We start from the raw sequence: 25,868 nt of genomic DNA on the forward strand, positions 1-25,868 counted from the left end.
GACTGTGGCATGGTCGGATATGACTATTGCATTATATGAAACAGATTTTACAGATGGAAGGATTCTATTATCAACGAGAAAATAATCAATACGAGTAAAGGTATGATGCACATTAGAGAAAAATGAATACTCTCTACCAGAAGGGTTAAAAAAATGCCAGAGGTCAGATATGGCAAAGTGTTCATTACAAGACTGAATCAACTTAGCGGACTTCGAGGAGGTGCATTTTCGGGTAGAGGAGCGATCCATTTTCGGATCAAGTCAACAATTGAAATCTCCTCCAACAATAAGAAAATGTGAGGATATGTCTGGTAGGATGGAGAACAGTGTTTTAAAAAAGCCGTCATCATCCCAATTGGGACCATAAGGATTAACAAAAAGTATTTGTGTTTTGTGAATTTTGCCACTAACAATTACGTATCTCCCATTTGTGTCCGCAATAACATTAGAGCAAACAAAGGGAACAGATTTGTGGAATATAATGGCTACTGCTCTGGATTTACCAGGAAATGAAGAATGATAAGTCTGGCCAATCCAGCTACCTTTTAGTCTGGAATGATCAGAGACTTTAAGATGAGTCTCCTGTAAAAAAAAATTATCTGGGAACCCAGGTACTGAAGATGGTGCAGATTATTTGAACCCCTGCAGTTCCAGCTGCAAAATTTTATCCCACACCTACTTGCTGTGATAATTTAGGCAAAGCTATGGCAATGTCATGAGAAGCCAGGACTGGAAAAAAAAAGTTATGTGAAGATACCAGTATTTAGTGCATATACTTCACACATGCAGACCTAGCAGACCCACCACATGCGGCTGTGGCTCAGTTGGTAGAGTCGTCGCCTCTCAACCAGAAGGTCGAGGGTTCCATCCCCAGCTGAGCAACGTATCCGATGTGTCCTTGGGCAAGACACTTAACCCTGAATTGCTCCCGCTGCTTCAGTGGCGGTGTATCATTAGTTACTTCTGATGGATGATACTACATAGTGATCATTACCATCAGTGTGTGAAAGGGTATGAGTGGGTGGGTGTGACAGGTGGTAAAAGCGCTTTGAGTAGTCGGAAGACTAGGAAAGGGCTATATAAGCTCAAGTCCATTTACCAAAACCGCCAAAGAACACAAAACAGAACATTGCCTTGTGGTAAACTTGTTGCCCCCAACCACCCTGGCAGAAGTGTCTCCCCAAACGAGACACACGCGTTAACCCTTATAAGATGTGCTAAACGCTCCATTGTAGCCATCGCTATGTATAAACTATAACGCACTGCTACCTGAGGGAGAAAAGTGATGTAGTCAAACATGAACACACAGCCGTAAATGACAGCTAACCGAGTCACCCTTTAGTGCGCTGTGTAGCAATGCCTTACTGGGAAATGTAGTCCAAATCAATCTAAACAAATGAATGAAGGCACGGTTAACCAGCGGCTTAAACTCTCGTAAGCTATGTCTCTTCAAACATCACCTGGGGTGACAACTTTATTGAGGTGCTTGTTGAAATAGTCGTTTGCGGTGGCTGTGTCCTCAAACCGAAGTGTGTCTCCGCTCGGCAGTGTGATTCTGAGTGTTGCCGGGAATAGCAGCCCAAACTTGATGCCCGGGCATGAGTGGAGTAGTCGCTTAACATTTCCAAAGGCAGCCCTCTTTAGCGACAGTAGAAGTGTAATCAGCAAAGATGGAAACCTTCTTGCCTGGATAAAGGAGAGGGGAGAGTTCCCCAGCTCGGCGAAGAATCTCTCACCACAAATGGTCGGGGTGAATCTCCCTCTTTAGGCTTGTCCCACAGCGTCCGATGGGCACGATCCAGCAGCGGCTTTTCATCCAGGTGAAGTAGTTCTTTTAGAAGTTGGGCAATGAATTCAGTAGCACGGGGCCCCTCAGATCCCTCTGGTAAACCCACAAGCCAGATATTGTTTCTTCTGGATCTCCCCTCAAGGTCCTCACATCGATCATCCAGATGCCTAACTTTAGCTGTTAGCTTGCTAACAGTAGCCTCCAGCTCCGTTATACAGCCACTATGGTCAGTAGCTGCTTGCTCGAGCTCTAGCATGACTCGACTTTTTTTTTCAGTGGTTCTATCGACTCTTTACGTTCTTTACGAACGGAGGTAATCTCGGAGCAGAGACTGCATGACAGAGAATCAAGTTTTCCAAAGATATCAGCTTTAAGGGAGTCCATCATGGATTTCAGAAGTTCGGTATTGAGAGTGTTAGCACTAGAATCAACAACCTGTTGAGCAGCCGATTCAGGACAGTACGATGTTTTGCTGCGGCCTCCTCTTGCCGGCTCCGGTTTTTGACGAGCAGAAGACATTTTGATCGTTTTGGTTGACAAAAGTCACCTACAGTACTTGTAAATATATACTCTGTGTATTGGAACTATAAATGACCAGGGTTTCCTCGTGAGCAAATAGCGACTTAATGTTTAGAGTAGTAAAAAAAACGAAAGTGCAGTTTCTATGAAAAGACTCCTCTGTAAGAAAAAGGATGAGCATCGGAGGTGCGCTGCAAGTCTTTAGAGGCGAAGTGGATTAGTGCAGCTGTTCCGCTCTGTCAGAAATTCTTCTAGAGGTTCTAAAATAACAATCAGCAAGCTCCAGGGTAACAACTAGTCATGCTGCTTTGCCTGAGAGGAGTTTGATTTCTGTGTTTGGGTTTAACACCTCTGAAACACCTCAGTGTGTCTACGATCGTATCACTCTGCATGAGGTATTAAAACACAACGTACTGTTGCTGTATGTGCTGCTGTGATAAAAATGTCATGTTAATTATACTCTGACAAATCGTAGTTAAACATATTCTCTTCTTCAGCTCTGTTTTGCTCGTTTGTCTTTAGTACTTTCAATGCAGATTTCATTTTCATGGGTGGGCGGGTGAGTGGTGGGGGAGTCCCATGATTCCCTGCTATTAAGAGCTCCCTGGCAGTGGATTTTGGAAATCCTCATGTTCTGTTTTCGTTTACATTTAACACAGCGTCCCAACTTTTCACAATTTGTTGTTAATTTGACATATAAAGCAGCTCAATACAAACTCCTTGTGATATTTTATGTACAAAGGCTTATGTACAGTTCTATCAGAGCTCACTGCGAGCTGTCCAATCTGCCTTGGGCCATTTAGACTGACTTTAAAATGAGACTTCTTCATGCACATAATGAATAACTTGTAAAGATGTACTCTTATCTCAAACATGCACACACTACAAATTAGTACTTAGTCCTTGCACTAGGGGGCACTATGGTTAAAATGTGTTATTGCTATGTGACTGTGTTCAGAGGCCAACCCTGATTATAACTGTGAAATTTGGAGCAAATTTGTATATGGGAGGTAGTACGTAATCTTTGCAGTAGGGGGCGCTATGGTTAAAATTTATTATTGCTATGTGACTGCGTTCAGAGGCCAACCCTGATTATACATGTGAAATTTGGAGCAAATCTGACACTGTATATGGGAGAAAGTACTTAGTCTTTGCATTAGGTGGCGCTATGTTTAAAGTTGAATATTGTTATGTCAATGTGTTCAGAGGCCAACCCTGATCATACCTATGTAATTTCAAGAAGATCAGACAAAGTATATAAGCGTTACAGCCACTTCCTGTTTGATGGCGATGTGATTTGTGGACTTCCTGTAGAGTTTTGGGTGTGGGTTGAAGAGGCTTTTTTGTAGGTTTTATCATGTTGGAAATGCATAGTAAAATTCAGAATTGTAGGTTCAACGTGCTGCGGGGGCTGAAGGTTTGAAATATTGTAGGGGGCGCCACTGAGCCAATAAGCCACGCCCACTCACTTAAATGGTATAAGATGTTTGACTTTACTACCAGGATCATATGTATGAAGTTTGGGGACAGTACGACTATGTTAAGCCCGTGAAAAAACGACTTCCTGTTTGATGGCGAGCTACGCGTCCGTATGGGGACAGCGTTGGATGTAGGTGTTTGAGCTTGAAAGTGTTGTATGGCCAAGTTGTTAGCATGGTCCACACCAATTTTGAGGGGAAAATTAGCTACTGTGTACCAATGGCTAATGCTAATTGAGAAGCAGTAACTTCCTGTTGTCAACAGGTGGCGCTGTGACTAATCAAAAAATGTCAATTATGGATGTGTTCAGGGCAGGCCCCGTATCATGCATGAGAAATTTTAATATGATTGACCACTGCATAGCTGAGATATAAACATTTACTTTTTTGGCAACTTGCCAAAACGCTCAAAAAGGTTCAAACGCACGCCATGGTCACGCCCTTTGACGAAATAACATGCAGCACACAACGAGATATGTTGAGCCTGTCTAGAACACACTGACACTGAGTTTGCGACAATCGGATGAGCGCCCTCGGACAAGTGCGTTAAAATAGGAAGGCTGAAATCTGCGATTTTGAGCGATTTTGGGAAAAATCGTGAAATTGAACTTTAATTTCTGGACTTCCTGTCGGGTTTTGTGAAAGGCTGCAAGAGGATTTTTAGTCCGTTCCGACAAGCTTAATATGCGTACCAATTTTTGTGAGTGTATGTGAAAAAACCCTTTATGGGGAGGCCATTTTGAAAATTTCAAGGGGGCGCCACTGAGCCATTTAACAATAACATTTTACGAAACCACCAAAATATCAAATTTTTCGTGAGACTTGATGACTGTTTAAAGTTTGGTGATTTTTCGGTCACGTTCAGGCCCTCAAAAGTGGCCGCAAAGTGGCGGAACAATAAAAACGAATAAGGTAGTACTTATTCTTTGCACTAGGGGGCACTATGGTTAAAATTTATTATTGCTATGTGACTGTGTTCAGAGGCCAACCCTGATTATACCTGTGAAATTTGGAGCAAATTTGTATATGGGAGGTAGTACGTAATCTTTGCAGTAGGGGGCACTATGGTTAAAATTTATTATTGCTATGTGACTGTGTTCAGAGGCCAACCCTGATTATACATGTGAAATTTGGAGCAAATCTGACATTGTATATGGGAGAAAGTACTTAGTCCTTGCATTAGGGGGCGCTATGGTTAAAGTTGAATATTGTTATGTCAATGTGTTCAGAGGCCAACCCTAATCATACCTGGGAAAACTACTTCCTGTTTGATGGTGCTGTGACTAAGCAAAAAATATCAATCATGGATGTGTTCAGGGCAGGCCCCGTATCATGCATGAGAAATTTTAATATGATTGAACACTAGATGGCAGAGATATAAGCATTTACTTTTTTGGCAACTTGCCAAAACGCTCAAAAAACTTAAAACGCATGCCACGGCCACGCCCTTTGACGAAATAACGTGCAGAGCACAACGAGATATGCTGAGCCTGTCTAGAACACACTGACACTGAGTTTGCGCTGATCGGATGAGCGCCCTCGGGTAAGTGCGTTCAAATAGGAAGGCTGAAATCGGCGATTTTGGGCCATTATCGTGAAATTCAACTTCAATTTGTGGACTTCCTGTCGGGTTTTTTTAAATGCTGCAAGAGGATTTTTAGTCCGTCCCGACACGCTTAATATGCGTACCAACCAGGAAAAAACCCTTTAAGGGGAGGCCATTTTGAAAATTTCAAGGGGGCGCCACTGAGCCATTTTGCGAATTATTTTTACGAAACCACCAAAATATCTAATTTTTCGCGAGACCTGATGACCGTGGAAAGTTTGGTGAGTTTTCGGGTACGTTCAGGCCCTCAAAAGTGGCCGCAAAGTGGCGGATGAAAAAGAATAAAAATAATTAAAACCGCAAGCGGTGATGAAGGGCCCTCGCACCTCTGTGCATGTTGGGGTGTGTCGCGACCGCAAGAGTGCAGCAGCAGCGGAACGTGGCTAAGCAGCAGGCTGTGCAGTTCGATTTGTGTAGTCGTAGTACTGGCATGTTGAAATAGGCAACGTAATGAAGATCATATTAAATTTTGACGTAGAGCAGTTTAGGCTGGCACTGTCATGATAGCTATGAAATTTGGAGGAAATTGAGCATTGTATATAGGATGTAGTACTTATTCTTTGCAGTAGGGGGCGCTATGGTTGAAGTTGACTATTGTTATGTCAATGTGTTCAGAGGCCAACCCTGATCATACATGTGAAATTTTAAGCAGATCCGAGAAAGTATATAAGAGTTACAGCCACTTCCTGTTTGATGGCGATGTGATTTGTGGACTTCCTGTAGAGTTTTGGGTGTGGGTTGAAGAGGCTTTTTTGTAGGTTTTATCATGTTGGAAATGCATAGTAAAATTCAGAATTGTAGGTTCAACGTGCTGCGGGGGCTGAAGGTTTGAAATATTGTAGGGGGCGCCACTGAGCCAATAAGCCACGCCCACACATTTAAATGGTATAAGATGTTTGACTTTACTACCAGGATCATATGTATGAAGTTTGAGGACAGTACGACTATGTTATGTGAAAAAACTACTTCCTGTTTGATGGCGAGTGACGCGTCCGTATGGCGACAGCGTTGGACGTAGGCATTTGAGTTTGAAAGTGTTGTATGGCCAAGGTGTTAGCATGGTCCACACCAATTTTGAGGGGAAAATGAGCTACCGTGTAGCAATGGCTAATGCTAATTGAGAAGCAGGAAGTTCCTGTTGTCAACAGGTGGCGCTGTGACTAAGCAAAAAATGTCAATCATGGATGTGTTAATGTTTCCTCGTGTTCATGGTTTCCTAGTTTTGTCTTCAGTGTTTTCTGTTTTATTTTGTCATTTATTATCCTCGTGTATCTCTGTGTTCTAGTATGTTTCGATAGACTCTTGAGTTCTGTGTGTCTTTAGTGTTTCATGATTTATTTTGTATTGTCCTCAGTGTTTCTGGTCTTGTGTTTCTCCCTGCCTTGATTGCCCTGATTGTCTTCACCTGTGTCTGATTACCCCTTGTCTACTTAGTCTCAGTGTTTCTTCCGTTTTGTGTCAGTTCATTGTGTGTGTTTGTCGGTGCGTATGATATGTCAGTGTACTGGTGGCACCCTGTTTTTGATCCCTGTGTTTTTTGTTAAACTTTTGAAAGTAAGTTTTTGTTGCCTTTGGCCTTTTTGTTAATGAAATATTTTTGGTTATTCTGCACTTGGGTCCAACTCCCTTGTTTTCCAACCGTTCGTGACATTTTCTATCTCAATCTTGATAATAGGGAGGCAATACAGTATATTGTATTTTCACTTATGCTGCTAAATTTTGGAGTGGAATGCTACCGCTGTGAAAAATGTTGTTTTAATCATGAAATAACAATATATCCTCTTAATCGCAATCCTTATTTTCCAACCTGAAAGTGAGTTCAGTGAGTCAACACATCATTGTCCTTTCCTCTGATTATTCCTCCTTTCTACTGCAGATGATGCATGACTGTTAATTACAACAAGAAAGACATACAATTAAGATGGTCCTCGCAAGTCCTTAAAGCTTGTGAAAATGTTGGTTACGGTTTAGGTGTACTTGTGATGTTTGATAGCATGTGGTGAGAAATCATAGGGAACCCAAGGGCCTTAGGATGCTCTAAGAATCTTCAGGCTCGGGTTGATTGTTTTATTTTTCTGCTGAAGATATTGCACTTACTGTAGGAAACATCACTTCCTGGGAATCGAACCTGGGCCACGGCAGTGAGAGCGCCGAATCCTAGCCACTAGACCATCAGGGAGCCAGTGGAAGACAGCTGGTGGACACACCAGTGAATCAAGTCTTCCTGTAAACATGAACCATTTTTCAGCAACTCTGATCAAGTACTTCAGACTTGAGGAACGTCCAGCAAAATTTGAATGACATTTGCTTTGTTGTTTTTTTTTGTGTTTGCAACACTTGTGCACATCACTGCATCAGCTGAAGCTAAAAAAGGCTTAAAACATGTGCCTGTAAAGTGAACCCATGCAAGCGTTTTTCCAGCAATGAGGTTAAAGTTGTTCCCACTTGTTTGAAATCCTGCTTGAGTGTAAGCACTATAGGGTTTTTTGGACTACTTTACTTCTTCAGCTATAGCCCAAGGTACGCTCCAAACTCTGAGCCAATCACAAATGACTAGGGCTTAGCTTGGCTCTCTGTTTTGGACTCATAACTTTACTTTCAGGTAAACACAACTGTTTTTGTACATGGACATACTCCATTTCAGGCTGACTAGGTCAGATGACAATGTGGACCAATATAGAGCTGGGACACCAAGGCAGAGATTGGTACTATTGGTACTTCCCAGCATTAAATACATATTCCCTAACCGGGAATCGAACCCGGGCCGCAGCGGTGAAAGCGCTGAATCCTAGCCACTAGACCATTAGGGAGCCCGTCGGTGTGAAGTAGGAGAACACAGAAGTTATCAATTTGTCTGACAAAACACACAACTTCTTTTGCAGTTCCAGTCAATAAAATCAAACCCAGGCAAATTCTGCAAGACTGTATTATAATATCATTTGCTGTGGTTCCCCATGTAATTGTCACTGTCCTTAGTGTAACCCATTTAAGCAGAAAACCTGTCAGATTCTAATCCTGAGCAAGTCCAAATCAAATGGTACTTAACGTAGCTCGGGATTAGAAGTACTTTCCTTTTTTCAGCGGAGTGTTTTTGATTTTGTTTTATGCATGCCAACACCACCATCACTGCTTTAAAAGCACATTCCCTGACCGGGAATCGATCCCGGGCCGCGGCAGTGAGAGCGCCGAATCCTAGCCACTAGACCATCAGGGAGCCAGTGGAAGATAGCTGGTGGACACACCAGTGAATCAAGTCTTCCTGTAAACATGAACCATTTTTCAGCAACTCTGATCAAGTACTTCAGACTTGAGGAACGTCCAGAAAAATTTGAATGACATTTGCTTTGTTGTTTTTCTTTGTGTTTGCAACACTTGTGCACATCACTGCATCAGCTGAAGCTAAAAAAGGCTTAAAACATGTGCCTGTAAAGTGAACCCATGCAAGCGTTTTTCCAGCAATGAGGTTAAAGTTGTTCCCACTTGTTTGAAATCCTGCTTGAGTGTAAGCACTATAGGGTTTTTTGGACTACTTTACTTCTTCAGCTATAGCCCAAGGTACGCTCCAAACTCTGAGCCAATCACAAATGACTAGGGCTTAGCTTGGCTCTCTGTTTTGGACTCATAACTCTACTTTCAGGTAAACACAACTGTTTTTGTACATGGACATACTCCATTTCAGGCTGACTAGGTCAGATGACAATGTGGACCAATATAGAGCTGGGACACCAAGGCAGAGATTGGTACTATTGGTACTTCCCAGCATTAAATACATATTCCCTAACCGGGAAACGAACCCAGGCCGCAGCGGTGAAAGCGCTGAATCCTAGCCACTAGACCATTAGGGAGCCCGTCGGTGTGAAGTAGGAGAACACAGAAGTTATCAATTTGTCTGACAAAACACACAACTTCTTTTGCAGTTCCAGTCAATAAAATCAAACCCAGGAAAATTCTGCAAGACTGTATTATCATATCATTTGCTGTGGTTCCCCATGTAATTGTCACTGTCCTTAGTGTAACCCTTTAAGCAGAAAACCTGTCAGATTCTAATCCTGAGCAAGTCCAAATCAAATGGTACTTAACGTAGCTCGGGTTTAGAAGTACTTTCCTTTTTTCAGCGGAGTGTTTTTGATTTTGTTTTATGCATGCCAACACCACCATCACTGCTTTAAAAGCACATTCCCTGACCGGGAATCGAACCCCGGCCGTGGCGGTGAGAGCGCCGAATCCTAGCCACTAGACCATCAGGGAGCCAGTGGAAGACAGCTGGTGGACACACCAGTGAATCAAGTCTTCCTGTAAACATGAACCATTTTTCAGCAACTCTGGTCAAGTACTTCAGACTTGAGGAACGTCCAGCAAAATTTGAATGACATTTGCTTTGTTGTTTTTCTTTGTGTTTGCAACACTTGTGCACATCACTGCATCAGCTGAAGCTAAAAAAGGCTTAAAACATGTGCCTGTAAAGTGAACCCATGCAAGCGTTTTTCCAGCAATGAGGTTAAAGTTGTTCCCACTTGTTTGAAATCCTGCTTGAGTGTAAGCACTATAGGGTTTTTTGGACTACTTTACTTCTTCAGCTATAGCCCAAGGTAAGCTCCAAACTCTGAGCCAATCACAAATGACTAGGGCTTCGCTTGGCTCTCTGTTTTGGACTCATAACTTTACTTTCAGGTAAACACAACTGTTTTTGTACATGGACATACTCCATTTCAGGCTGACTAGGTCAGATGACAATGTGGACCAATATAGAGCTGGGACACCAAGGCAGAGATTTGTACTATTGGTACTTCCCAGCATTAAATACATATTCCCTAACCGGGAATCGAACCTGGGCCGCAGCGGTGAAAGCGCTGAATCCTAGCCACTAGACCATTAGGGAGCCCGTTGGTTTGAAGTAGGAGAACACAGAAGTTATCAATTTGTCTGACAAAACACACAACTTCTTTTGCAGTTCCAGTCAATAAAATCAAACCCAGGCAAATTCTGCAAGACTGTATTATCATATCATTTGCTGTGGTTCCCCATGTAATTGTCACTGTCCTTAGTGTAACCCTTTAAGCAGAAAACCTGTCAGATTCTAATCCTGAGCAAGTCCAAATCAAATGGTACTTAACGTAGCTCGGGTTTAGAAGTACTTTCCTTTTTTCAGCGGAGTGTTTTTGATTTTGTTTTATGCATGCCAACACCACCATCACTGCTTTAAAAGCACATTCCCTGACCGGGAATCAAACCCGGGCCGCGGCGGTGAGAGCGCCGAATCCTAGCCACTAGACCATCAGGGAGCCAGTGGAAGACAGCTGGTGGACACACCAGTGAATCAAGTCTTCCTGTAAACATGGACCATTTTTCAGCAACTCTGGTCAAGTACTTCAGACTTGAGGAACGTCCAGCAAAATTTGAATGACATTTGCTTTGTTGTTTTTCTTTGTGTTTGCAACACTTGTGCACATCACTGCATCAGCTGAAGCTAAAAAAGGCTTAAAACATGTGCCTGTAAAGTGAACCCATGCAAGCGTTTTTCCAGCAATGAGGTTAAAGTTGTTCCCACTTGTTTGAAATCCTGCTTGAGTGTAAGCACTATAGGGTTTTTTGGACTACTTTACTTCTTCAGCTATAGCCCAAGGTAAGCTCCAAACTCTGAGCCAATCACAAATGACTAGGGCTTAGCTTGGCTCTCTGTTTTGGACTCACAACTTTACTTTCAGGTAAACACAACTGTTTTTGAACATGGAGATACTCCATTTCATGCTGACTAGGTCAGATGACAATGTGGACCAATATAGAGCTGGGACACCAAGGCAGAGATTGGTACTATTGGTACTTCCCAGCATTAAATACATAATCCCTAACCGGGAATCGAACCCGGGCCGCAGCAGTGAAAGCGCTGAATCCTAGCCACTAGACCATTAGGGAGCCCGTCGGTGTGAAGTAGGAGAACACAGAAGTTATCAATTTGTCTGACAAAACACACAACTTCTTTTGCAGTTCCAGTCAATAAAATCAAACCCAGGCAAATTCTGCAAGACTGTATTATCATATCATTTGCTGTGGTTCCCCATGTAATTGTCACTGTCCTTAGTGTAACCCTTTAAGCAGAAAACCTGTCAGATTCTAATCCTGAGCAAGTCCAAATCAAATGGTACTTAACGTAGCTTGGGTTTAGAAGTACTTTCCTTTTTTCAGCGGAGTGTTTTTGATTTTGTTTTATGCATGCCAACACCACCATCACTGCTTTAAAAGCACATTCCCTGACCGGGAATCGAACCCGGGCCGCGGCGGTGAGAGCGCCGAATCCTAGCCACTAGACCATCAGGGAGCCAGTGGAAGACAGCTGGTGGACACACCAGTGAATCAAGTCTTCCTGTAAACATGAACCATTTTTCAGCAACTCTGGTCAAGTACTTCAGACTTGAGGAACGTCCAGCAAAATTTGAATGACATTTGCTTTGTTGTTTTTCTTTGTGTTTGCAACACTTGTGCACATCACTGCATCAGCTGAAGCTAAAAAAGGCTTAAAACATGTGCCTGTAAAGTGAACCCATGCAAGCGTTTTTCCAGCAATGAGGTTAAAGTTGTTCCGACTTGTTTGAAATCCTGCTTGAGTGTAAGCACTATAGGGTTTTTTGGACTACTTTACTTCTTCAGCTATAGCCCAAGGTACGCTCCAAACTCTGAGCCAATCACAAATGACTAGGACTTCGCTTGGCTCTCTGTTTTGGACTCATAACTCTACTTTCAGGTAAACACAACTGTTTTTGTACATGGACATACTCCATTTCAGGCTGACTAGGTCAGATGACAATGTGGACCAATATAGAGCTGGGACACCAAGGCAGAGATTGGTACTATTGGTACTTCCCAGCATTAAATACATATTCCCTAACCGGGAATCGAACCCGGGCCGCAGCGGTGAAAGCGCTGAATCCTAGCCACTAGACCATTAGGGAGCCCGTTGGTGTGAAGTAGGAGAACACAGAAGTTATCAATTTGTCTGACAAAACACACAACTTCTTTTGCAGTTCCAGTCAATAAAATCAAACCCAGGCAAATTCTGCAAGACTGTATTATCATATCATTTGCTGTGGTTCCCCATGTAATTGTCACTGTCCTTAGTGTAACCCTTTAAGCAGAAAACCTGTCAGATTCTAATCCTGAGCAAGTCCAAATCAAATGGTACTTAATGTAGCTCGGGTTTAGAAGTACTTTCCTTTTTTCAGCGGAGTGTTTTTGATTTTGTTTTATGCATGCCAACACCACCATCACTGCTTTAAAAGCACATTCCCTGACCGGGAATCGAACCCGGGCCGCGGCGGTGAGAGCGCCGAATCCTAGCCACTAGACCATCAGGGAGCCAGTGGAAGACAGCTGGTGGACACACCAGTGAATCAAGTCTTCCTGTAAACATGAACCATTTTTCAGCAACTCTGGTCAAGTACTTCAGACTTGAGGAACGTCCAGCAAAATTTGAATGACATTTGCTTTGTTGTTTTTCTTTGTGTTTGCAACACTTGTGCACATCACTGCATCAGCTGAAGCTAAAAAAGGCTTAAAACATGTGCCTGTAAAGTGAACCCATGCAAGCGTTTTTCCAGCAATGAGGTTAAAGTTGTTCCCACTTGTTTGAAATCCTGCTTGAGTGTAAGCACTATAGGGTTTTTTGGACTACTTTACTTCTTCAGCTATAGCCCAAGGTACGCTCCAAACTCTGAGCCAATCACAAATGACTAGGGCTTCGCTTGGCTCTCTGTTTTGGACTCATAACTCTACTTTCAGGTAAACACAACTGTTTTTGTACATGGACATACTCCATTTCAGGCTGACTAGGTCAGATGACAATGTGGACCAATATAGAGCTGGGACACCAAGGCAGAGATTGGTACTATTGGTACTTCCCAGCATTAAATACATATTCCCTAACCGGGAATCGAACCCGGGCCGCAGCGGTGAAAGCGCTGAATCCTAGCCACTAGACCATTAGGGAGCCCGTTGGTGTGAAGTAGGAGAACACAGAAGTTATCAATTTGTCTGACAAAACACACAACTTCTTTTGCAGTTCCAGTCAATAAAATCAAACCCAGGCAAATTCTGCAAGACTGTATTATCATATCATTTGCTGTGGTTCCCCATGTAATTGTCACTGTCCTTAGTGTAACCCTTTAAGCAGAAAACCTGTCAGATTCTAATCCTGAGCAAGTCCAAATCAAATGGTACTTAATGTAGCTCGGGTTTAGAAGTACTTTCCTTTTTTCAGCGGAGTGTTTTTGATTTTGTTTTATGCATGCCAACACCACCATCACTGCTTTAAAAGCACATTCCCTGACCGGGAATCGAACCTGGGCCGCGGCGGTGAGAGCGCCGAATCCTAGCCACTAGACCATCAGGGAGCCAGTGGAAGACAGCTGGTGGACACACCAGTGAATCAAGTCTTCCTGTAAACATGAACCATTTTTCAGCAACTCTGGTCAAGTACTTCAGACTTGAGGAACGTCCAGCAAAATTTGAATGACATTTGCTTTGTTGTTTTTCTTTGTGTTTGCAACACTTGTGCACATCACTGCATCAGCTGAAGCTAAAAAAGGCTTAAAACATGTGCCTGTAAAGTGAACCCATGCAAGCGTTTTTCCAGCAATGAGGTTAAAGTTGTTCCCACTTGTTTGAAATCCTGCTTGAGTGTAAGCACTATAGGGTTTTTTGGACTACTTTACTTCTTCAGCTATAGCCCAAGGTACGCTCCAAACTCTGAGCCAATCACAAATGACTAGGGCTTAGCTTGGCTCTCTGTTTTGGACTCACAACTTTACTTTCAGGTAAACACAACTGTTTTTGAACATGGAGATACTCCATTTCATGCTGACTAGGTCAGATGACAATGTGGACCAATATAGAGCTGGGACACCAAGGCAGAGATTGGTACTATTGGTACTTCCCAGCATTAAATACATAATCCCTAACCGCGAATCGAACCCGGGCCGCAGCAGTGAAAGCACTGAATCCTAGCCACTAGACCATTAGGGAGCCCGTCGGTGTGAAGTAGGAGAACACAGAAGTTATCAATTTGTCTGACAAAACACACAACTTCTTTTGCAGTTCCAGTCAATAAAATCAAACCCAGGCAAATTCTGCAAGACTGTATTATCATATCATTTGCTGTGGTTCCCCATGTAATTGTCACTGTCCTTAGTGTAACCCTTTAAGCAGAAAACCTGTCAGATTCTAATCCTGAGCAAGTCCAAATCAAATGGTACTTAACGTAGCTCGTGTTTAGAAGTACTTTCCTTTTTTCAGCGGAGTGTTTTTGATTTTGTTTTATGCATGCCAACACCACCATCACTGCTTTAAAAGCACATTCCCTGACCGGGAATCGAACCCGGGCCGCGGCGGTGAGAGCACCGAATCCTAGCCACTAGACCATTAGGGAGCCCGTTGGTGTGAAGTAGGAGAACACAGAAGTTATCAATTTGTCTGACAAAACACACAACTTCTTTTGCAGTTCCAGTCAATAAAATCAAACCCAGGCAAATTCTGCAAGACTGTATTATCATATCATTTGCTGTGGTTCCCCATGTAATTGTCACTGTCCTTAGTGTAACCCTTTAAGCAGAAAACCTGTCAGATTCTAATCCTGAGCAAGTCCAAATCAAATGGTACTTAATGTAGCTCGGGTTTAGAAGTACTTTCCTTTTTTCAGCGGAGTGTTTTTGATTTTGTTTTATGCATGCCAACACCACCATCACTGCTTTAAAAGCACATTCCCTGACCGGGAATCGAACCCGGGCCGCGGCGGTGAGAGCACCGAATCCTAGCCACTAGACCATCAGGGAGCCAGTGGAAGACAGCTGGTGGACACACCAGTGAATCAAGTCTTCCTGTAAACATGAACCATTTTTCAGCAACTCTGGTCAAGTACTTCAGACTTGAGGAACGTCCAGCAAAATTTGAATGACATTTGCTTTGTTGTTTTTCTTTGTGTTTGCAACACTTGTGCACATCACTGCATCAGCTGAAGCTAAAAAAGGCTTAAAACATGTGCCTGTAAAGTGAACCCATGCAAGCGTTTTTCCAGCAATGAGGTTAAAGTTGTTCCCACTTGTTTGAAATCCTGCTTGAGTGTAAGCACTATAGGGTTTTTTGGACTACTTTACTTCTTCAGCTATAGCCCAAGGTACGCTCCAAACTCTGAGCCAATCACAAATGACTAGGGCTTAGCTTGGCTCTCTGTTTTGGACTCACAACTTTACTTTCAGGTAAACACAACTGTTTTTGAACATGGAGATACTCCATTTCATGCTGACTAGGTCAGATGACAATGTGGACCAATATAGAGCTAGGACACCAAGGCAGAGATTGGTACTATTGGTACTTCCCAGCATTAAATACATAATCCCTAACCGCGAATCGAACCCGGGCCGCAGCAGTGAAAGCACTGAATCCTAGCCACTAGACCATTAGGGAGCCCGTCGGTGTGAAGTAGGAGAACACAGAAGTTATCAATTTGTCTGACAAAACACACAACTTCTTTTGCAGTTCCAGTCAATAAAATCAAACCCAGGCAAATTCTGCAAGACTGTATTATCATATCATTTGCTGTGGTTCCCCATGTAATTGTCACTGTCCTTAGTGTAACCCTTTAAGCAGAAAACCTGTCAGATTCTAATCCTGAGCAAGTCCAAATCAAATGGTACTTAACGTAGCTCGGGTTTAGAAGTACTTTCCTTTTTTCAGCGGAGTGTTTTTGATTTTGTTTTATGCATGCCAACACCACCATCACTGCTTTAAAAGCACATTCCCTGACCGGGAATCGAACCCGGGCCGCGGCGGTGAGAGCACCGAATCCTAGCCACTAGACCATCAGGGAGCCAGTGGAAGACAGCTGGTGGACACACCAGTGAATCAAGTCTTCCTGTAAACATGAACCATTTTTCAGCAACTCTGGTCAAATACTTCAGACTTGAGGAACGTCCAGCAAAATTTGAATGACATTTGCTTTGTTGTTTTTCTTTGTGTTTGCAACACTTGTGCACATCACTGCATCAGCTGAAGCTAAAAAAGGCTTAAAACATGTGCCTGTAAAGTGAACCCATGCAAGCGTTTTTCCAGCAATGAGGTTAAAGTTGTTCCCACTTGTTTGAAATCCTGCTTGAGTGTAAGCACTATAGGGTTTTTTGGACTACTTTACTTCTTCAGCTATAGCCCAAGGTACGCTCCAAACTCTGAGCCAATCACAAATGACTAGGGCTTCGCTTGGCTCTCTGTTTTGGACTCATAACTCTACTTTCAGGTAAACACAACTGTTTTTGTACATGGACATACTCCATTTCAGGCTGACTAGGTCAGATGACAATGTGGACCAATATAGAGCTGGGACACCAAGGCAGAGATTGGTACTATTGGTACTTCCCAGCATTAAATACATATTCCCTAACCGGGAATCGAACCCGGGCCGCAGCGGTGAAAGCGCTGAATCCTAGCCACTAGACCATTAGGGAGCCCGTTGGTGTGAAGTAGGAGAACACAGAAGTTATCAATTTGTCTGACAAAACACACAACTTCTTTTGCAGTTCCAGTCAATAAAATCAAACCCAGGCAAATTCTGCAAGACTGTATTATCATATCATTTGCTGTGGTTCCCCATGTAATTGTCACTGTCCTTAGTGTAACCCTTTAAGCAGAAAACCTGTCAGATTCTAATCCTGAGCAAGTCCAAATCAAATGGTACTTAATGTAGCTCGGGTTTAGAAGTACTTTCCTTTTTTCAGCGGAGTGTTTTTGATTTTGTTTTATGCATGCCAACACCACCATCACTGCTTTAAAAGCACATTCCCTGACCGGGAATCGAACCCGGGCCGCGGCGGTGAGAGCGCCGAATCCTAGCCACTAGACCATCAGGGAGCCAGTGGAAGACAGCTGGTGGACACACCAGTGAATCAAGTCTTCCTGTAAACATGAACCATTTTTCAGCAACTCTGGTCAAGTACTTCAGACTTGAGGAACGTCCAGCAAAATTTGAATGACATTTGCTTTGTTGTTTTTCTTTGTGTTTGCAACACTTGTGCACATCACTGCATCAGCTGAAGCTAAAAAAGGCTTAAAACATGTGCCTGTAAAGTGAACCCATGCAAGCGTTTTTCCAGCAATGAGGTTAAAGTTGTTCCCACTTGTTTGAAATCCTGCTTGAGTGTAAGCACTATAGGGTTTTTTGGACTACTTTACTTCTTCAGCTATAGCCCAAGGTACGCTCCAAACTCTGAGCCAATCACAAATGACTAGGGCTTAGCTTGGCTCTCTGTTTTGGACTCACAACTTTACTTTCAGGTAAACACAACTGTTTTTGAACATGGAGATACTCCATTTCATGCTGACTAGGTCAGATGACAATGTGGACCAATATAGAGCTGGGACACCAAGGCAGAGATTGGTACTATTGGTACTTCCCAGCATTAAATACATAATCCCTAACCGGGAATCGAACCCGGGCCGCAGCAGTGAAAGCGCTGAATCCTAGCCACTAGACCATTAGGGAGCCCGTCGGTGTGAAGTAGGAGAACACAGAAGTTATCAATTTGTCTGACAAAACACACAACTTCTTTTGCAGTTCCAGTCAATAAAATCAAACCCAGGCAAATTCTGCAAGACTGTATTATCATATCATTTGCTGTGGTTCCCCATGTAATTGTCACTGTCCTTAGTGTAACCCTTTAAGCAGAAAACCTGTCAGATTCTAATCCTGAGCAAGTCCAAATCAAATGGTACTTAACGTAGCTCGTGTTTAGAAGTACTTTCCTTTTTTCAGCGGAGTGTTTTTGATTTTGTTTTATGCATGCCAACACCACCATCACTGCTTTAAAAGAACATTCCCTGACCGGGAATCGAACCCGGGCCGCGGCGGTGAGAGCGCCGAATCCTAGCCACTAGACCATCAGGGAGCCAGTGGAAGACAGCTGGTGGACACACCAGTGAATCAAGTCTTCCTGTAAACATGAACCATTTTTCAGCAACTCTGGTCAAGTACTTCAGACTTGAGGAACGTCCAGCAAAATTTGAATGACATTTGCTTTGTTGTTTTTCTTTGTGTTTGCAACACTTGTGCACATCACTGCATCAGCTGAAGCTAAAAAAGGCTTAAAACATGTGCCTGTAAAGTGAACCCATGCAAGCGTTTTTCCAGCAATGAGGTTAAAGTTGTTCCCACTTGTTTGAAATCCTGCTTGAGTGTAAGCACTATAGGGTTTTTTGGACTACTTTACTTCTTCAGCTATAGCCCAAGGTACGCTCCAAACTCTGAGCCAATCACAAATGACTAGGGCTTAGCTTGGCTCTCTGTTTTGGACTCACAACTTTACTTTCAGGTAAACACAACTGTTTTTGAACATGGAGATACTCCATTTCATGCTGACTAGGTCAGATGACAATGTGGACCAATATAGAGCTGGGACACCAAGGCAGAGATTGGTACTATTGGTACTTCCCAGCATTAAATACATAATCCCTAACCGGGAATCGAACCCGGGCCGCAGCAGTGAAAGCGCTGAATCCTAGCCACTAGACCATTAGGGAGCCCGTCGGTGTGAAGTAGGAGAACACAGAAGTTATCAATTTGTCTGACAAAACACACAACTTCTTTTGCAGTTCCAGTCAATAAAATCAAACCCAGGCAAATTCTGCAAGACTGTATTATCATATCATTTGCTGTGGTTCCCCATGTAATTGTCACTGTCCTTAGTGTAACCCTTTAAGCAGAAAACCTGTCAGATTCTAATCCTGAGCAAGTCCAAATCAAATGGTACTTAACGTAGCTCGTGTTTAGAAGTACTTTCCTTTTTTCAGCGGAGTGTTTTTGATTTTGTTTTATGCATGCCAACACCACCATCACTGCTTTAAAAGAACATTCCCTGACCGGGAATCGAACCCGGGCCGCGGCGGTGAGAGCGCCGAATCCTAGCCACTAGACCATCAGGGAGCCAGTGGAAGACAGCTGCTGGACACACCAGTGAATCAAGTCTTCCTGTAAACATGAACCATTTTTCAGCAACTCTGGTCAAGTACTTCAGACTTGAGGAACGTCCAGCAAAATTTGAATGACATTTGCTTTGTTGTTTTTCTTTGTGTTTGCAACACTTGTGCACATCACTGCATCAGCTGAAGCTAAAAAAGGCTTAAAACATGTGGCTGTAAAGTGAACCCATGCAAGCGTTTTTCCAGCAATGAGGTTAAAGTTGTTCCCACTTGTTTGAAATCCTGCTTGAGTGTAAGCACTATAGGGTTTTTTGGACTACTTTACTTCTTCAGCTATAGCCCAAGGTACGCTCCAAACTCTGAGCCAATCACAAATGACTAGGGCTTCGCTTGGCTCTCTGTTTTGGACTCATAACTCTACTTTCAGGTAAACACAACTGTTTTTGTACATGGACATACTCCATTTCAGGCTGACTAGGTCAGATGACAATGTGGACCAATATAGAGCTGGGACACCAAGGCAGAGATTGGTACTATTGGTACTTCCCAGCATTAAATACATATTCCCTAACCGGGAATCGAACCCGGGCCGCAGCGGTGAAAGCGCTGAATCCTAGCCACTAGACCATTAGGGAGCCTGTCGGTGCGAAGTAGGAGAACACAGAAGTTATCAATTTGTCTGACAAAACACACAACTTCTTTTGCAGTTCCAGTCAATAAAATCAAACCCAGGCAAATTCTGCAAGACTGTATTATCATATCATTTGCTGTGGTTCCCCATGTAATTGTCACTGTCCTTAGTGTAACCCTTTAAGCAGAAAACCTGTCAGATTCTAATCCTGAGCAAGTCCAAATCAAATGGTACTTAACGTAGCTCGGGTTTAGAAGTACTTTCCTTTTTTCAGCGGAGTGTTTTTGATTTTGTTTTATGCATGCCAACACCACCATCACTGCTTTAAAAGCAAATTCCCTGACCGGGAATCGAACCCGGGCCGCGGCGGTGAGAGCGCCGAATCCTAGCCACTAGACCATCAGGGAGCCAGTGGAAGACAGCTGGTGGACACACCAGTGAATCAAGTCTTCCTGTAAACATGAACCATTTTTCAGCAACTCTGGTCAAGTACTTCAGACTTGAGGAACGTCCAGCAAAATTTGAATGACATTTGCTTTGTTGTTTTTCTTTGTGTTTGCAACACTTGTGCACATCACTGCATCAGCTGAAGCTAAAAAAGGCTTAAAACATGTGCCTGTAAAGTGAACCCATGCAAGCGTTTTTCCAGCAATGAGGTTAAAGTTGTTCCCACTTGTTTGAAATCCTGCTTGAGTGTAAGCACTATAGGGTTTTTTGGACTACTTTACTTCTTCAGCTATAGCCCAAGGTACGCTCCAAACTCTGAGCCAATCACAAATGACTAGGACTTCGCTTGGGTCTCTGTTTTGGACTCATAACTCTACTTTCAGGTAAACACAACTGTTTTTGTACATGGACATACTCCATTTCAGGCTGACTAGGTCAGATGACAATGTGGACCAATATAGAGCTGGGACACCAAGGCAGAGATTGGTACTATTGGTACTTCCCAGCATTAAATACATATTCCCTATCCGGGAATCGACCCCCGGCCGCAGCGGTGAAAGCGCTTAATCCTAGCCACTAGACCATTAGGGAGCCCGTTGGTGTGAAGTAGGAGAACACAGAAGTTATCAATTTGTCTGACAAAACACACAACTTCTTTTGCAGTTCCAGTCAATAAAATCAAACCCAGGCAAATTCTGCAAGACTGTATTATCATATCATTTGCTGTGGTTCCCCATGTAATTGTCACTGTCCTTAGTGTAACCCTTTAAGCAGAAAACCTGTCAGATTCTAATCCTGAGCAAGTCCAAATCAAATGGTACTTAACGTAGCTCGGGTTTAGAAGTACTTTCCTTTTTTCAGCGGAGTGTTTTTGATTTTGTTTTATGCATGCCAACACCACCATCACTGCTTTAAAAGCACATTCCCTGACCGGGAATCGAACCCGGCCGCGGCGGTGAGAGCGCCGAAGCCTAGCCACTAGACCATCAGGGAGCCAGTGGAAGACAGCTGGTGGACACACCAGTGAATCAAGTCTTCCTGTAAACATGAACCATTTTTCAGCAACTCTGGTCAAGTACTTCAGACTTGAGGAACGTCCAGCAAAATTTGAATGACATTTGCTTTGTTGTTTTTCTTTGTGTTTGCAACACTTGTGCACATCACTGCATCAGCTGAAGCTAAAAAAGGCTTAAAACATGTGCCTGTAAAGTGAACCCATGCAAGCGTTTTTCCAGCAATGAGGTTAAAGTTGTTCCCACTTGTTTGAAATCCTGCTTGAGTGTAAGCACTATAGGGTTTTTTGGACTACTTTACTTCTTCAGCTATAGCCCAAGGTACGCTCCAAACTCTGAGCCAATCACAAATGACTAGGGCTTAGCTTGGCTCTCTGCTTTGGACTCATAACTTTACTTTCAGGTAAACACAACTGTTTTTGTACATGGACATACTCCATTTCAGGCTGACTAGGTCAGATGACAATGTGGACCAATATAGAGCTGGGACACCAAGGCAGAGATTTGTACTATTGGTACTTCCCAGCATTAAATACATATTCCCTAACCGGGAATCGAACCCGGGCCGCAGTGGTGAAAGCGCTGAATCCTAGCCACTAGACCATTAGGGAGCCTGTTGGTGTGAAGTAGGAGAACACAGAAGTTATCAATTTGTCTGACAAAACACACAACTTCTTTTGCAGTTCCAGTCAATAAAATCAAACCCAGGCAAATTCTGCAAGACTGTATTATCATATCATTTGCTGTGGTTCCCCATGTAATTGTCACTGTCCTTAGTGTAACCCTTTAAGCAGAAAACCTGTCAGATTCTAATCCTGAGCAAGTCCAAATCAAATGGTACTTAACGTAGCTCGGGTTTAGAAGTACTTTCCTTTTTTCAGCGGAGTGTTTTTGATTTTGTTTTATGCATGCCAACACCACCATCACTGCTTTAAAAGCACATTCCCTGACCGGGAATCGAACCCGGCCGCGGCGGTGAGAGCGCCGAAGCCTAGCCACTAGACCATCAGGGAGCCAGTGGAAGACAGCTGGTGGACACACCAGTGAATCAAGTCTTCCTGTAAACATGAACCATTTTTCAGCAACTCTGGTCAAGTACTTCAGACTTGAGGAACGTCCAGCAAAATTTGAATGACATTTGCTTTGTTGTTTTTCTTTGTGTTTGCAACACTTGTGCACATCACTGCATCAGCTGAAGCTAAAAAAGGCTTAAAACATGTGCCTGTAAAGTGAACCCATGCAAGCGTTTTTCCAGCAATGAGGTTAAAGTTGTTCCCACTTGTTTGAAATCCTGCTTGAGTGTAAGCACTATAGGGTTTTTTGGACTACTTTACTTCTTCAGCTATAGCCCAAGGTACGCTCCAAACTCTGAGCCAATCACAAATGACTAGGGCTTAGCTTGGCTCTCTGCTTTGGACTCATAACTTTACTTTCAGGTAAACACAACTGTTTTTGTACATGGACATACTCCATTTCAGGCTGACTAGGTCAGATGACAATGTGGACCAATATAGAGCTGGGACACCAAGGCAGAGATTTGTACTATTGGTACTTCCCAGCATTAAATACATATTCCCTAACCGGGAATCGAACCCGGGCCGCAGTGGTGAAAGCGCTGAATCCTAGCCACTAGACCATTAGGGAGCCTGTTGGTGTGAAGTAGGAGAACACAGAAGTTATCAATTTGTCTGACAAAACACACAACTTCTTTTGCAGTTCCAGTCAATAAAATCAAACCCAGGCAAATTCTGCAAGACTGTATTATCATATCATTTGCTGTGGTTCCCCATGTAATTGTCACTGTCCTTAGTGTAACCCTTTAAGCAGAAAACCTGTCAGATTCTAATCCTGAGCAAGTCCAAATCAAATGGTACTTAACGTAGCTCGTGTTTAGAAGTACTTTCCTTTTTTCAGCGGAGTGTTTTTGATTTTGTTTTATGCATGCCAACACCACCATCACTGCTTTAAAAGAACATTCCCTGACCGGGAATCGAACCCGGGCCGCGGCGGTGAGAGCGCCGAATCCTAGCCACTAGACCATCAGGGAGCCAGTGGAAGACAGCTGCTGGACACACCAGTGAATCAAGTCTTCCTGTAAACATGAACCATTTTTCAGCAACTCTGGTCAAGTACTTCAGACTTGAGGAACGTCCAGCAAAATTTGAATGACATTTGCTTTGTTGTTTTTCTTTGTGTTTGCAACACTTGTGCACATCACTGCATCAGCTGAAGCTAAAAAAGGCTTAAAACATGTGGCTGTAAAGTGAACCCATGCAAGCGTTTTTCCAGCAATGAGGTTAAAGTTGTTCCCACTTGTTTGAAATCCTGCTTGAGTGTAAGCACTATAGGGTTTTTTGGACTACTTTACTTCTTCAGCTATAGCCCAAGGTACGCTCCAAACTCTGAGCCAATCACAAATGACTAGGGCTTCGCTTGGCTCTCTGTTTTGGACTCATAACTCTACTTTCAGGTAAACACAACTGTTTTTGTACATGGACATACTCCATTTCAGGCTGACTAGGTCAGATGACAATGTGGACCAATATAGAGCTGGGACACCAAGGCAGAGATTGGTACTATTGGTACTTCCCAGCATTAAATACATATTCCCTAACCGGGAATCGAACCCGGGCCGCAGCGGTGAAAGCGCTGAATCCTAGCCACTAGACCATTAGGGAGCCTGTCGGTGCGAAGTAGGAGAACACAGAAGTTATCAATTTGTCTGACAAAACACACAACTTCTTTTGCAGTTCCAGTCAATAAAATCAAACCCAGGCAAATTCTGCAAGACTGTATTATCATATCATTTGCTGTGGTTCCCCATGTAATTGTCACTGTCCTTAGTGTAACCCTTTAAGCAGAAAACCTGTCAGATTCTAATCCTGAGCAAGTCCAAATCAAATGGTACTTAACGTAGCTCGGGTTTAGAAGTACTTTCCTTTTTTCAGCGGAGTGTTTTTGATTTTGTTTTATGCATGCCAACACCACCATCACTGCTTTAAAAGCAAATTCCCTGACCGGGAATCGAACCCGGGCCGCGGCGGTGAGAGCGCCGAATCCTAGCCACTAGACCATCAGGGAGCCAGTGGAAGACAGCTGGTGGACACACCAGTGAATCAAGTCTTCCTGTAAACATGAACCATTTTTCAGCAACTCTGGTCAAGTACTTCAGACTTGAGGAACGTCCAGCAAAATTTGAATGACATTTGCTTTGTTGTTTTTCTTTGTGTTTGCAACACTTGTGCACATCACTGCATCAGCTGAAGCTAAAAAAGGCTTAAAACATGTGCCTGTAAAGTGAACCCATGCAAGCGTTTTTCCAGCAATGAGGTTAAAGTTGTTCCCACTTGTTTGAAATCCTGCTTGAGTGTAAGCACTATAGGGTTTTTTGGACTACTTTACTTCTTCAGCTATAGCCCAAGGTACGCTCCAAACTCTGAGCCAATCACAAATGACTAGGACTTCGCTTGGGTCTCTGTTTTGGACTCATAACTCTACTTTCAGGTAAACACAACTGTTTTTGTACATGGACATACTCCATTTCAGGCTGACTAGGTCAGATGACAATGTGGACCAATATAGAGCTGGGACACCAAGGCAGAGATTGGTACTATTGGTACTTCCCAGCATTAAATACATATTCCCTATCCGGGAATCGACCCCCGGCCGCAGCGGTGAAAGCGCTTAATCCTAGCCACTAGACCATTAGGGAGCCCGTTGGTGTGAAGTAGGAGAACACAGAAGTTATCAATTTGTCTGACAAAACACACAACTTCTTTTGCAGTTCCAGTCAATAAAATCAAACCCAGGCAAATTCTGCAAGACTGTATTATCATATCATTTGCTGTGGTTCCCCATGTAATTGTCACTGTCCTTAGTGTAACCCTTTAAGCAGAAAACCTGTCAGATTCTAATCCTGAGCAAGTCCAAATCAAATGGTACTTAACGTAGCTCGGGTTTAGAAGTACTTTCCTTTTTTCAGCGGAGTGTTTTTGATTTTGTTTTATGCATGCCAACACCACCATCACTGCTTTAAAAGCACATTCCCTGACCGGGAATCGAACCCGGCCGCGGCGGTGAGAGCGCCGAAGCCTAGCCACTAGACCATCAGGGAGCCAGTGGAAGACAGCTGGTGGACACACCAGTGAATCAAGTCTTCCTGTAAACATGAACCATTTTTCAGCAACTCTGGTCAAGTACTTCAGACTTGAGGAACGTCCAGCAAAATTTTAATGACATTTGCTTTGTTGTTTTTCTTTGTGTTTGCAACACTTGTGCACATCACTGCATCAGCTGAAGCTAAAAAAGGCTTAAAACATGTGCCTGTAAAGTGAACCCATGCAAGCGTTTTTCCAGCAATGAGGTTAAAGTTGTTCCCACTTGTTTGAAATCCTGCTTGAGTGTAAGCACTATAGGGTTTTTTGGACTACTT

General features: G+C 43.2%; 28 non-coding genes across 28 annotated transcripts; all 28 read right to left on the minus strand.

The window, feature by feature from the left end:
* Positions 1 to 8,130: 8,130 nt before the first annotated feature.
* Positions 8,131 to 8,202, minus strand: trnae-uuc (transfer RNA glutamic acid (anticodon UUC)). The gene has a single exon. It is a non-coding gene; the product is annotated as a tRNA-Glu (tRNA).
* A 332-nt stretch (positions 8,203 to 8,534) lies between these two features.
* On the minus strand, positions 8,535 to 8,606 carry trnae-cuc (transfer RNA glutamic acid (anticodon CUC)). Its single transcript has one exon. It is a non-coding gene; the product is annotated as a tRNA-Glu (tRNA).
* A 559-nt stretch (positions 8,607 to 9,165) lies between these two features.
* Positions 9,166 to 9,237, minus strand: trnae-uuc (transfer RNA glutamic acid (anticodon UUC)). Its single transcript has one exon. It is a non-coding gene; the product is annotated as a tRNA-Glu (tRNA).
* A 331-nt stretch (positions 9,238 to 9,568) lies between these two features.
* Positions 9,569 to 9,640, minus strand: trnae-cuc (transfer RNA glutamic acid (anticodon CUC)). The gene has a single exon. It is a non-coding gene; the product is annotated as a tRNA-Glu (tRNA).
* Positions 9,641 to 10,199: 559 nt separating this feature from the next.
* On the minus strand, positions 10,200 to 10,271 carry trnae-uuc (transfer RNA glutamic acid (anticodon UUC)). The gene has a single exon. It is a non-coding gene; the product is annotated as a tRNA-Glu (tRNA).
* Positions 10,272 to 10,602: 331 nt separating this feature from the next.
* Positions 10,603 to 10,674, minus strand: trnae-cuc (transfer RNA glutamic acid (anticodon CUC)). The gene has a single exon. It is a non-coding gene; the product is annotated as a tRNA-Glu (tRNA).
* Positions 10,675 to 11,233: 559 nt separating this feature from the next.
* Positions 11,234 to 11,305, minus strand: trnae-uuc (transfer RNA glutamic acid (anticodon UUC)). Its single transcript has one exon. It is a non-coding gene; the product is annotated as a tRNA-Glu (tRNA).
* A 331-nt stretch (positions 11,306 to 11,636) lies between these two features.
* On the minus strand, positions 11,637 to 11,708 carry trnae-cuc (transfer RNA glutamic acid (anticodon CUC)). The gene has a single exon. It is a non-coding gene; the product is annotated as a tRNA-Glu (tRNA).
* A 559-nt stretch (positions 11,709 to 12,267) lies between these two features.
* On the minus strand, positions 12,268 to 12,339 carry trnae-uuc (transfer RNA glutamic acid (anticodon UUC)). Its single transcript has one exon. It is a non-coding gene; the product is annotated as a tRNA-Glu (tRNA).
* Positions 12,340 to 12,670: 331 nt separating this feature from the next.
* On the minus strand, positions 12,671 to 12,742 carry trnae-cuc (transfer RNA glutamic acid (anticodon CUC)). The gene has a single exon. It is a non-coding gene; the product is annotated as a tRNA-Glu (tRNA).
* Positions 12,743 to 13,301: 559 nt separating this feature from the next.
* trnae-uuc (transfer RNA glutamic acid (anticodon UUC)) lies at positions 13,302 to 13,373 on the minus strand. Its single transcript has one exon. It is a non-coding gene; the product is annotated as a tRNA-Glu (tRNA).
* Positions 13,374 to 13,704: 331 nt separating this feature from the next.
* trnae-cuc (transfer RNA glutamic acid (anticodon CUC)) lies at positions 13,705 to 13,776 on the minus strand. Its single transcript has one exon. It is a non-coding gene; the product is annotated as a tRNA-Glu (tRNA).
* Positions 13,777 to 14,738: 962 nt separating this feature from the next.
* trnae-cuc (transfer RNA glutamic acid (anticodon CUC)) lies at positions 14,739 to 14,810 on the minus strand. Its single transcript has one exon. It is a non-coding gene; the product is annotated as a tRNA-Glu (tRNA).
* Positions 14,811 to 15,141: 331 nt separating this feature from the next.
* Positions 15,142 to 15,213, minus strand: trnae-cuc (transfer RNA glutamic acid (anticodon CUC)). The gene has a single exon. It is a non-coding gene; the product is annotated as a tRNA-Glu (tRNA).
* Positions 15,214 to 16,175: 962 nt separating this feature from the next.
* trnae-cuc (transfer RNA glutamic acid (anticodon CUC)) lies at positions 16,176 to 16,247 on the minus strand. Its single transcript has one exon. It is a non-coding gene; the product is annotated as a tRNA-Glu (tRNA).
* Positions 16,248 to 16,806: 559 nt separating this feature from the next.
* Positions 16,807 to 16,878, minus strand: trnae-uuc (transfer RNA glutamic acid (anticodon UUC)). Its single transcript has one exon. It is a non-coding gene; the product is annotated as a tRNA-Glu (tRNA).
* A 331-nt stretch (positions 16,879 to 17,209) lies between these two features.
* trnae-cuc (transfer RNA glutamic acid (anticodon CUC)) lies at positions 17,210 to 17,281 on the minus strand. The gene has a single exon. It is a non-coding gene; the product is annotated as a tRNA-Glu (tRNA).
* Positions 17,282 to 17,840: 559 nt separating this feature from the next.
* trnae-uuc (transfer RNA glutamic acid (anticodon UUC)) lies at positions 17,841 to 17,912 on the minus strand. Its single transcript has one exon. It is a non-coding gene; the product is annotated as a tRNA-Glu (tRNA).
* A 331-nt stretch (positions 17,913 to 18,243) lies between these two features.
* On the minus strand, positions 18,244 to 18,315 carry trnae-cuc (transfer RNA glutamic acid (anticodon CUC)). The gene has a single exon. It is a non-coding gene; the product is annotated as a tRNA-Glu (tRNA).
* Positions 18,316 to 18,874: 559 nt separating this feature from the next.
* trnae-uuc (transfer RNA glutamic acid (anticodon UUC)) lies at positions 18,875 to 18,946 on the minus strand. The gene has a single exon. It is a non-coding gene; the product is annotated as a tRNA-Glu (tRNA).
* Positions 18,947 to 19,277: 331 nt separating this feature from the next.
* trnae-cuc (transfer RNA glutamic acid (anticodon CUC)) lies at positions 19,278 to 19,349 on the minus strand. Its single transcript has one exon. It is a non-coding gene; the product is annotated as a tRNA-Glu (tRNA).
* A 559-nt stretch (positions 19,350 to 19,908) lies between these two features.
* Positions 19,909 to 19,980, minus strand: trnae-uuc (transfer RNA glutamic acid (anticodon UUC)). The gene has a single exon. It is a non-coding gene; the product is annotated as a tRNA-Glu (tRNA).
* A 331-nt stretch (positions 19,981 to 20,311) lies between these two features.
* trnae-cuc (transfer RNA glutamic acid (anticodon CUC)) lies at positions 20,312 to 20,383 on the minus strand. Its single transcript has one exon. It is a non-coding gene; the product is annotated as a tRNA-Glu (tRNA).
* A 1,592-nt stretch (positions 20,384 to 21,975) lies between these two features.
* Positions 21,976 to 22,047, minus strand: trnae-uuc (transfer RNA glutamic acid (anticodon UUC)). Its single transcript has one exon. It is a non-coding gene; the product is annotated as a tRNA-Glu (tRNA).
* Positions 22,048 to 23,008: 961 nt separating this feature from the next.
* trnae-uuc (transfer RNA glutamic acid (anticodon UUC)) lies at positions 23,009 to 23,080 on the minus strand. Its single transcript has one exon. It is a non-coding gene; the product is annotated as a tRNA-Glu (tRNA).
* Positions 23,081 to 23,411: 331 nt separating this feature from the next.
* Positions 23,412 to 23,483, minus strand: trnae-cuc (transfer RNA glutamic acid (anticodon CUC)). Its single transcript has one exon. It is a non-coding gene; the product is annotated as a tRNA-Glu (tRNA).
* Positions 23,484 to 24,042: 559 nt separating this feature from the next.
* trnae-uuc (transfer RNA glutamic acid (anticodon UUC)) lies at positions 24,043 to 24,114 on the minus strand. Its single transcript has one exon. It is a non-coding gene; the product is annotated as a tRNA-Glu (tRNA).
* A 331-nt stretch (positions 24,115 to 24,445) lies between these two features.
* Positions 24,446 to 24,517, minus strand: trnae-cuc (transfer RNA glutamic acid (anticodon CUC)). Its single transcript has one exon. It is a non-coding gene; the product is annotated as a tRNA-Glu (tRNA).
* Between the last annotated feature and the right edge of the window lie 1,351 nt (positions 24,518 to 25,868).

This window comes from Labrus mixtus, chromosome 3 (assembly GCF_963584025.1).
Source record: "Labrus mixtus chromosome 3, fLabMix1.1, whole genome shotgun sequence".
NCBI classification, from domain to species: domain Eukaryota; kingdom Metazoa; phylum Chordata; class Actinopteri; order Labriformes; family Labridae; genus Labrus; species Labrus mixtus.